Source organism: Leucopleurus acutus (assembly GCF_964270905.1).
Source record: "Leucopleurus acutus genome assembly, chromosome: 1".
NCBI lineage: Eukaryota > Metazoa > Chordata > Mammalia > Artiodactyla > Delphinidae > Leucopleurus > Leucopleurus acutus.
In genome coordinates, this window is record NC_139142.1 from 99,873,289 (window position 1) to 99,881,709 (window position 8,421).

Sequence of the window (8,421 nt, forward strand, 5' to 3'; positions counted from 1 at the left end):
TTACTTCAATATATTTTTGGAAGATAGCTGTCATTTTAACTCTGCAGGTTTGTGAATTACAGTGCCCCTGAGCTCCTTTCTTCAACTCGCTTTCTTGTGAGCTGGCCGCAACACCGCAGGATTGCTTCAGGCCCTAGTTTGTTTCCGGCACGGCATGCTGAGCCTTTGGTTAATTCCTCTTCCTGGTGGGAAATGAGAGTTAAATTTGCCCGTCCAGACACCTCCACCTAGTCTCTCATTGGTTCTCCCTATTCCTGTTCATTTTCCACAGAAATTGCAAACTGGGCCAAACAGGAGGTTAAAGGCACTGACTCTCCAAGTGGGGAGAGTGTTAGTAAAGCGTCTGGAATGCTGCACCCGAGTAGCAGGGGACGAAAACTGAGACACATTTGAACACGTTTTCCGATCACGCGGTGGATCATACTCTGGGTTCCACATGCATGTTTTAGCTGAAGGAAGAATCCCTTAAACATGGAGAGTTGAGACCCATGGAATGGGTACCATGCAATATGACTTCAAAGGGTCTGCATTTGCTCACCGAACCTCACCAATCCTATCACTGCTGCGTTTATGCCGCTGTACACACGCTTGATTGTCTTTCGGAGACATATAAATCCATAATTTTTAAGATTCTTACTAGTCAGGTATATTGTTAGGCGTTTAATATGGGTTGTTGAGTCCACTTCGTTGAGCAAGGAGTAGCACTTGTCTATTATATATTTGGCTTATGGAACGGTATCTGTGCTAATTTCAATCTCTTGTTGTATGCAGCACCCCAACTCACCTTTCCCCTTAAGCAAGCATAAATTGGTTTTCTACATTTGACACTCTGTTCTGTTTAGTAATTTAGTTCCTGTGTAACCAAGTTTACATCCGTGTAGTAGTGATATCTTATGATGTTTCTTTTTCTGTGTGACTTATTTTTTTATTTTTTTTATTTTTTTACTTTTATTTTTTTTTTGCGGTACGTGGGCCTCTCACTGTTGTGGTCTTTCCCATTGCAGAGCCCAGGCTCCGGACACGCAGGCTCAGCGGCCATGGCTCACAGGCCCAGCCGCTCCGCGGCATGTGGGATCTTCCCGGAGCGGGGCACGAACCCATGTCCTCTGCATCGGCAGGCGGACTCTCAACCACTGCGCCACCAGGTAAGCCCTGTGTGACTTATTTCACTTAGAATCATCGTACCTGAATCCACTCATTGTGCTGCTACAGGCCTGATGACATAGATTTCATTGCTGAGTGATATTGCATTGTACGTAAGTACCACAACTTCTTTATCCATTTTTCGCTTTCTGTGATATTGAACTTGTACCGTAAACGAGGTTCTTGTAAACAGAGCCGTCCCAAACTTGGGGAGGCTGTGTCTTTTTGATTTTAATTTCCCTAAGCTATAGGACCATAAGTGGAAGTGCCCTAGGCTCTGTTGCTTTGTTTTCTGGATGTTTCAGGAAACACCATACACTTCTCCAGAGTGGCTGCTGGCAATTTACATCCCGCCCATCAGCATAACAAGGCTCCCAGTTCTCCATGGCCTGTCCTGCCTTTCTGGATTTTACACTTTTTTCAGATGGCCCTTTTGACCGGGGGGCAGTGAGACTTCATTGTAGTGCAGATTTCCTTTGCAAGCTTGCTTGGTTGGCCAAAAAGGGCGTATGCGTTTTTTCCTGAATATATTCAGGAAAGAACGCATACGCCCTTTTTGGCCAAGTGCATCATTGTGGACGTTCTGCCTCTTTTCCTATGCTTTACATGCAATTCCAGTCTACCTCCTGAAATCGGTTTCCTGCAATTCTGCCCCGCTTTCAAGTCCTCTTGGCAGCCTTACTTCAATATATTTTTGGACGATAAGTGTCATTTATAACTCTGTAGGGTTGTGAATTACAGTGTCCCTGAGCTCCTTTCTTCAACTCGCTTTTTTGTGAGCTGGCCGCAACACTGCAGGATTGCTTCAGGCCCTAGTGTGGTTCCGGCATGGCACGCTGAGCCTTTGGTTAATTCCTCTTCCTGGTGGGAAATGAGAGTTAAATTTGCCCTTCCAGACACCTCCAGCTAGTCTCTCCTTGGTTCTCCATCTTCCTGTTCATCTTCCACAGAAACTGCAAACTGGGCCAAACAGGAGGTTAAAGGCACTGACTCTCCAAGTGGGGAGAGTGTTAGTAAAGTGTCTGGAATGTTGTACCCGAGTACCAGGGGACGAAAACTGAGACACATTTGAACACGTTTCCCGATCACACCGTGGATCATACTCTGGGTTCCACATGCATGTTTTAGCTGAATGAAGAATCCCTTAAACCTAGAGATTTGAGACCATGGAATGGGTACCATGCAATATTACTTCAAAGGGTCTGCATTTGCTCACCGAACCTCACCAATCCTATCACTGCTGCGTTTATTCCGCTGTACACATGCTTGATTCTCTTTCGGAGACATATAAATCCATAGGTTTTAAGATTCTTACTAGTCAGGTATATTCTTAGGCTTTTAATATGGGATGTTGATTCCACTTCGTTGAGCAAGGAGTAGCTATTCTCTATTACATATTTGTCTTATGGAACGGTATCTGCTAATTTCAATTTCTGGTTTTATGCAGCACCCTAACTCACCTTTCCCCTTAAGCAAGCATAAGTTGGTTTTCTACATTTGAGACGCTGTTCTGTTTTGTAATTCAGTTCCTGTGTAGCCAAGTTTACATTCCGTGTAGTAGTGATATCTTATGATGTTTCTCTTTCTGTGTGACTTATTTCACTTAGAATCATCGTACCTGAATCCACTCATTATGCTGCTACGGGCCTGATGACATAGATTTCATTGCTGAGTGATATTGCATTGTACGTAAGTACCACAACTTCTTTATCCATTTTTCACTTTTTGCGATATTAAACTTGTACCGTAAACGAGGTTCTTGTAAACAGAGCCATCCCAACCTTTGGGGTGGCTGTGTCTTTTTGATTTTAATTTCCCTAAGCTATAGGACCATAAGTGGAAGTGCCCTAGGCTCTGTTGCTTAGTTTTTTGGATGTTTCAGGAAACACCGTACACTTCTCCAGAGTGGCTGTTGGCAATTTACATCTCGCCCATCAGCATAACAAGGCTCCCAGTTCTCCATGGCCTGTCCTGCCTTTCTGGATTTTACTCTTTTTTCAGAAGGCCCTTTGACCGGGGGGCAGTGAGACTTCATTGTAGTGCAGATTTCCTTTGCGAGCTTGCTTGGTTGGCCAGAAAGGGCTTATGCGTTTCTTCCTGAATATATTCAGGAAAGAACGCATACGCCCTTTTTGGCCAAGTGCATCATTGTCGACGTTCTGAGTCTTTTCATATGTTTTCAGTGCAATTCCAGTCTACCTCCTGAAATAGGTTTCCTGCAGTTCTGCCTTGCTCTCAGTGCCTCTTCATAGCCTTACTTCAATATACTTTTGGAAAATAGTTGGCCTTTATAACTCTGCAGGTTTTTGAATTGCAGTGGCCCTTAGCTCCATTTTTCAGCTCTTATTTTTGTGATCTTGCCTCATATCCACAGGATTTCTTCAGGCCCTATTCTTCTTCTGGGGCGCCTTGCTCTGCCTTTGGTTAATTCTTCTTCCTGAATTGAAATTAGAGTGACATGTGCCCATTGAAACCGCTACAGCTATTTTCTCACTGGTTCCCCCTATTCCCATTCATCCTCCGCACTATCTGCAGACTGTGCGATACCGGAACTTAAAGGCATTGACTCTCCATGTGGAGATGTTGTTAGTAAAGTGGCTGGAATGTTGATCCGGAGCCCCAGGAGAGGAAAATGAGGTGCATTTTAGAAACCTTTCCCGATCATATGGTATACCATCTGCTGGATTTCCCATGCATGGTTTAGCTGTAGGAAGATTCCCTTCAACTTGGAGTGTTGGGACCCTTGGAATAAGTAGCATGAAGTATTGCATTAAACTTTCGGCAGTTGCTCACCAAAGCTCTCCAATCCTTTCAGCCCCAAGTGTCCAGCCTTATGTCTTATCCAGCTGTGGGTTTATATGTGGTCATTCCAGGTTGCATCACAGCCCCTGAGCGAATTTTGTAAGAATTTTTCTCTCTTTCATTGTTTCTGCGTTTTGGTTTTAAAATTTATTTCTATAATGGGGTTTAGCTCATTTTCACTGCTGTGTTTGTGCCGCTCTGCGCACACTTGATTCCCTTATGGAGATATATCAATACATGGGTTTTAAGATTCTTATTACTCAGATATATTTCTCTGCGGTTTATAGGGTGTGTTGAGGCCAGTTCATTGAGCAAGGTGTAGATCTTGTCTGATACCTATTTGGTTTATTGAACGGTATCTGTGCTAATTTCAAACTCTGGTTTTATGCATCACCCCACCTCTCCTTTCCCCTTAAGCTGACATAAGTGTGTTTTCTAAATGTGAGACACTGTTCTGTTTTGTAATTCATTTTTTGTGCAGCCATATTTATCCTCCCTCTATAAGTGATATCTTATGATATGTTTCTTTTTCTGTTTGACTTATTTCAAGTAGTATTATCGGACCTCAATCCACTCTTTATCCTTCTACTAGCCTTATTACATTGATTTCATGGTGAAGAGATATTCCATTGTACATAAGTACCACATTTTCTTTATCCATTGTTCTCTTTCCTGGGATATTTAAGGTGTACTGAAGTTGAGGTTCTTGTAAACAGAGTAGCCCTAAACTGTGGTGTGCTTGTGTCTTGTTGATTTTTAGACTTTCCTAGATATACTCCCATGATTGGAAGTGCCCTATGCTCTGTCGCTCTGTTTTTTAGATGATTTAGGAACCACCATACACTTCTCCAGAGTGGCTCTCGGCAGTTCACACATTGTCCATCAGCGTATAAAGGCTCCCTGTTCTCCATGGCCTGTCCTGCATTTCTGGTTTTTACAATTTTTTCGGATGGCCCTTTTGACCGGTGGGAAATGAGACTTCTTTGTTGTGCACATTTGCATTGCTTGCTTGCTTGGTTGCCCATAAAGTGCGTATGCGTTTTTTCCTGGATATATTCAGGAAAAAACGCATACTCCCTTTTGGGCCAACTGCATCATTGTCGAAAATCTGCCGCTTTTCATGTGCTTTAAAGGCGAGTCCAATCTATCTCTTGAAATCTGTTTCTTGCAATTCTGTCTTGCATTCAGATCCTCTTCTTTGCCTTACCTCAACATATTTTTGGACGTTAGTTTTCATTTATAACTCTGCAGGTTTGTGAATTGCAGTGACCCTGAGCTCCATTTTTTAAGTTGCTCTTTTGTGAGCTGGCCTCAAAACCGCAGGATTGCTTCAGGCCCTATTTTGGCTCCGGCGAGGCGGGCTGAGCCTTTTTTTAATTCTTATTCTTAATGGGAAATTAGAGTGACATGTGCCCGTCCAAACCCCTACAACTATTCTCTCATTGGTTCCCCCTGTTCCCGTTCATCCTCCTCACAATTTGCAAAATGTGTGAAACAGAAGTTTAAATGTGCTGATTCTCTAAGTGGGGAGATTCTAAGTAACGTGGCTGGAATGATGAACAGGAGCACCAGGAGAGGATAAATGAGGTGCATTTTAGACACATCTCCCGATCACATGGTGTACAGTCCTCTGGGTTTTCCATGCATGTTTTAGCTGTAGGAAGATTCCTTGAACCTGCAGATTTGGGACCCATTGAATGGGTACCAGGTAGTATTACTTTAAAGGGTGTGCATTTCCTCACCCAACCTCACATTTCTCTTAGCGCGAACAGTTTCCAGCCTTATGTCTCATCCTGCTGTGGGTCTAGATGTGTTCAATCCATGTTGCATCACCGTCCCTGAGGAAAAGTTGTAAGAGGTTTTCTCTGTCTCTCTGTCGTTTATTTTTTTCAATTTATTACTATGTTGTTTACAGCTGATTTTCAAAGCTCTGTTTCTTGCTGCTGTACATCCACTTGATTCACGTACAGAGAGACATCAATAATTTCTTTTTCAGATTCTTACCAGTCATAGATATTCTTTTCCGGTGACTTGAGTGTGCTGAGTGCAGTTCTTTTAGCTACCGTGTAGGCCTTGTTGATTATCAGTTTGGTATTTGGAATGGTATCTTTGCTAATTTCAACCTCCTGGATGATGCCTCACCCCTCCCCACCTTTCCCGTTTAGCAGCCTTACGCGTGTTTTCTACATATTTATGTCACTTAGAATGATCATACGTAACTCCTCCGGAGTTGTTACAACTGGCCATATTTCATTGATTTCCAGGCTGAGTAATATTCCACTCTACATAAGTACCACATCTCTATCCATTTTTTCCCTCCAGAGACATTTAAGTTATATCCTAGTCGAGGATCTTTTAAACAGAGAGGCAGTAAACATTGGGGTGCCTGTGTCCTCTCGATTTTTGTTTTTCCCAAGATATACGCCCATGAGTGCAAGTGCCCTATGCTCTGTAGCTCATTTTTTAGATGCTTTAGTAAACACAATACACTTCTCCAGAATGGCCGTTGGCAATATACATTTCCACTATAAGCCTCACAGGGCTCCCTCTTCTCCTTGCCCTGTCCTGCATTTCTGGCGTTTACACTTTATGAGGATGGCTCTTCTGACTGATGCGAAGTGATATCTTTTGTAGTATTGATTTCCAGTGCCCACCTGTTTGGTTGGCTAAAAAAGTGTATGCCCTTTTCTTGAATATATACAGAAAAAAACGCATACAGCCTTTTTGGCCAACTGCAATGTCGGCAATGTTCAGCCCCTTTTCTTGTGCTTAATGGCGAGTCCTTTCTACCTCCTCAAATCCCTTTCCTGCCATTCTCCCTTGCTTGCCAATCCTTTTCTCTGACTTTCCTCAAGACATTTTTCAGTGATAGATATTTTCAACTCTGCAGTTTCGTGAATTTTACTGCCCCTGAGTTCCATTGTTCAACTTGTGTTTATGGGAACTGGCCACAAAGCAGTGGGATTTCCTCAAGCCCTATACTGTTTCCATGGGCAACCCTAGCCTTTGGTCAATTCATCTTCCTGATTGGAAATTAGAGTGACATGTGCCTGTCTGAACACCTAGGACTTGTCTCTCATTGTTCCTCATCCTTCCGCTTCATCCTCTGGACAAATTCCAAACTGTACGCAACAGGATGTTGACAGTGTTGACATCTCCAAGTGGGGAGACTGTTAGTAAAGACGCTGGAGGGGTGAACCCGAGCACCAGGAGATGAGGAGATGAGATGCCTTTTCCAAACTCTTCCCAATCAGACGGTATACCATCCTCTGGATGTGACAGACATGTTTTAGCAGTAGGAAGAGTCCCATTCATGTAAGGAGAACACCAGGGCTTTTTCAAAATCAGTGTCTCCCCGAAACCCAAACTGGGGAGTTTTTTAAGCTACGGCTACACATATGTTCATTAAGGGCCTTGGGAAGTAGGCAGAGTCCAAACTTTAGATGACTGAAGTCTTCAGGGTCAGAAGCACTCACCACCGGCTTCCCTTAGGTTACACTTTAACTGTCATTGATAGATGATGTCAATAAAAATATCTATTCTTTTTCCGATTATTTCCCCTTATAGGTTATTGCACAATATTGAGTGTAGTTCCCTGTGCTATACAGTAGTTCCTTGTTGATGATCTATTTTATACATAGCAGTGTGTATGTGTTAATTCCAAACTGTTAATTTATCCCTCCTCCCACCTTTCCCCTTTGGTAATAATAAATTATAAGATTTTATACTTCTCAGAAATGGGGGAGCTGAAAGAGAGGTATCATTTTCAATGGAAAAGCATTTAAAACAAGATTGAAGCTTTAACCAAGATTATTAGATGTACATCCTTGGAAAGAAATCACTTCATTTCTCTAATATTGACCTGACAAATAAGACAAACCTTTTCACTGAACTTGCTTATAATAAAGTGATGGAAATATCAAATGGAAGTGTTAGAAACATCTTATTTTACCCGAGCCTTATAAACTGTTCTATGTTAACTACAGTTTGGCTCACACATCTGTTCATTGAAGTTACAATAGTCTCAATTTCTGTTACTGATCCTCCAGAGTGGACCCCAACAAGGGTCCCCCTGCCCAGTGTCATTGGGGCCAACAGATCGAGACTGAGTTTGGTTCCCAAGCAAAGGAAACTTTATATTTTCATCAGAGAATGGAGAGGTGAGAGCATGCACTACCCCGTGGGCTGTGGGCTGGGCTGCTGTGTAGAGATCCTGTCAGAGTCAGTGGGAGGGAGGGGGCGGAGCTCTCAAGGGCCGGGTTGGCTGCAGCTCAGGCTCTATATCTCGGAGTCTGCACTGGGCCCCAGGAGCTGAGGTGTCGACCCAGCCATTCTGCACCAGGAAATCTGGTCTGAAGTGCCGGGTGTGGAACCTCTGCATGTGGGACCCTAGGAGCACGTGAAATTAGACAAAGCACAAAGGATAAAAAAGGTCAGACTTGACTTTATTGCCCACATTCTATTTTTATCTCCCAG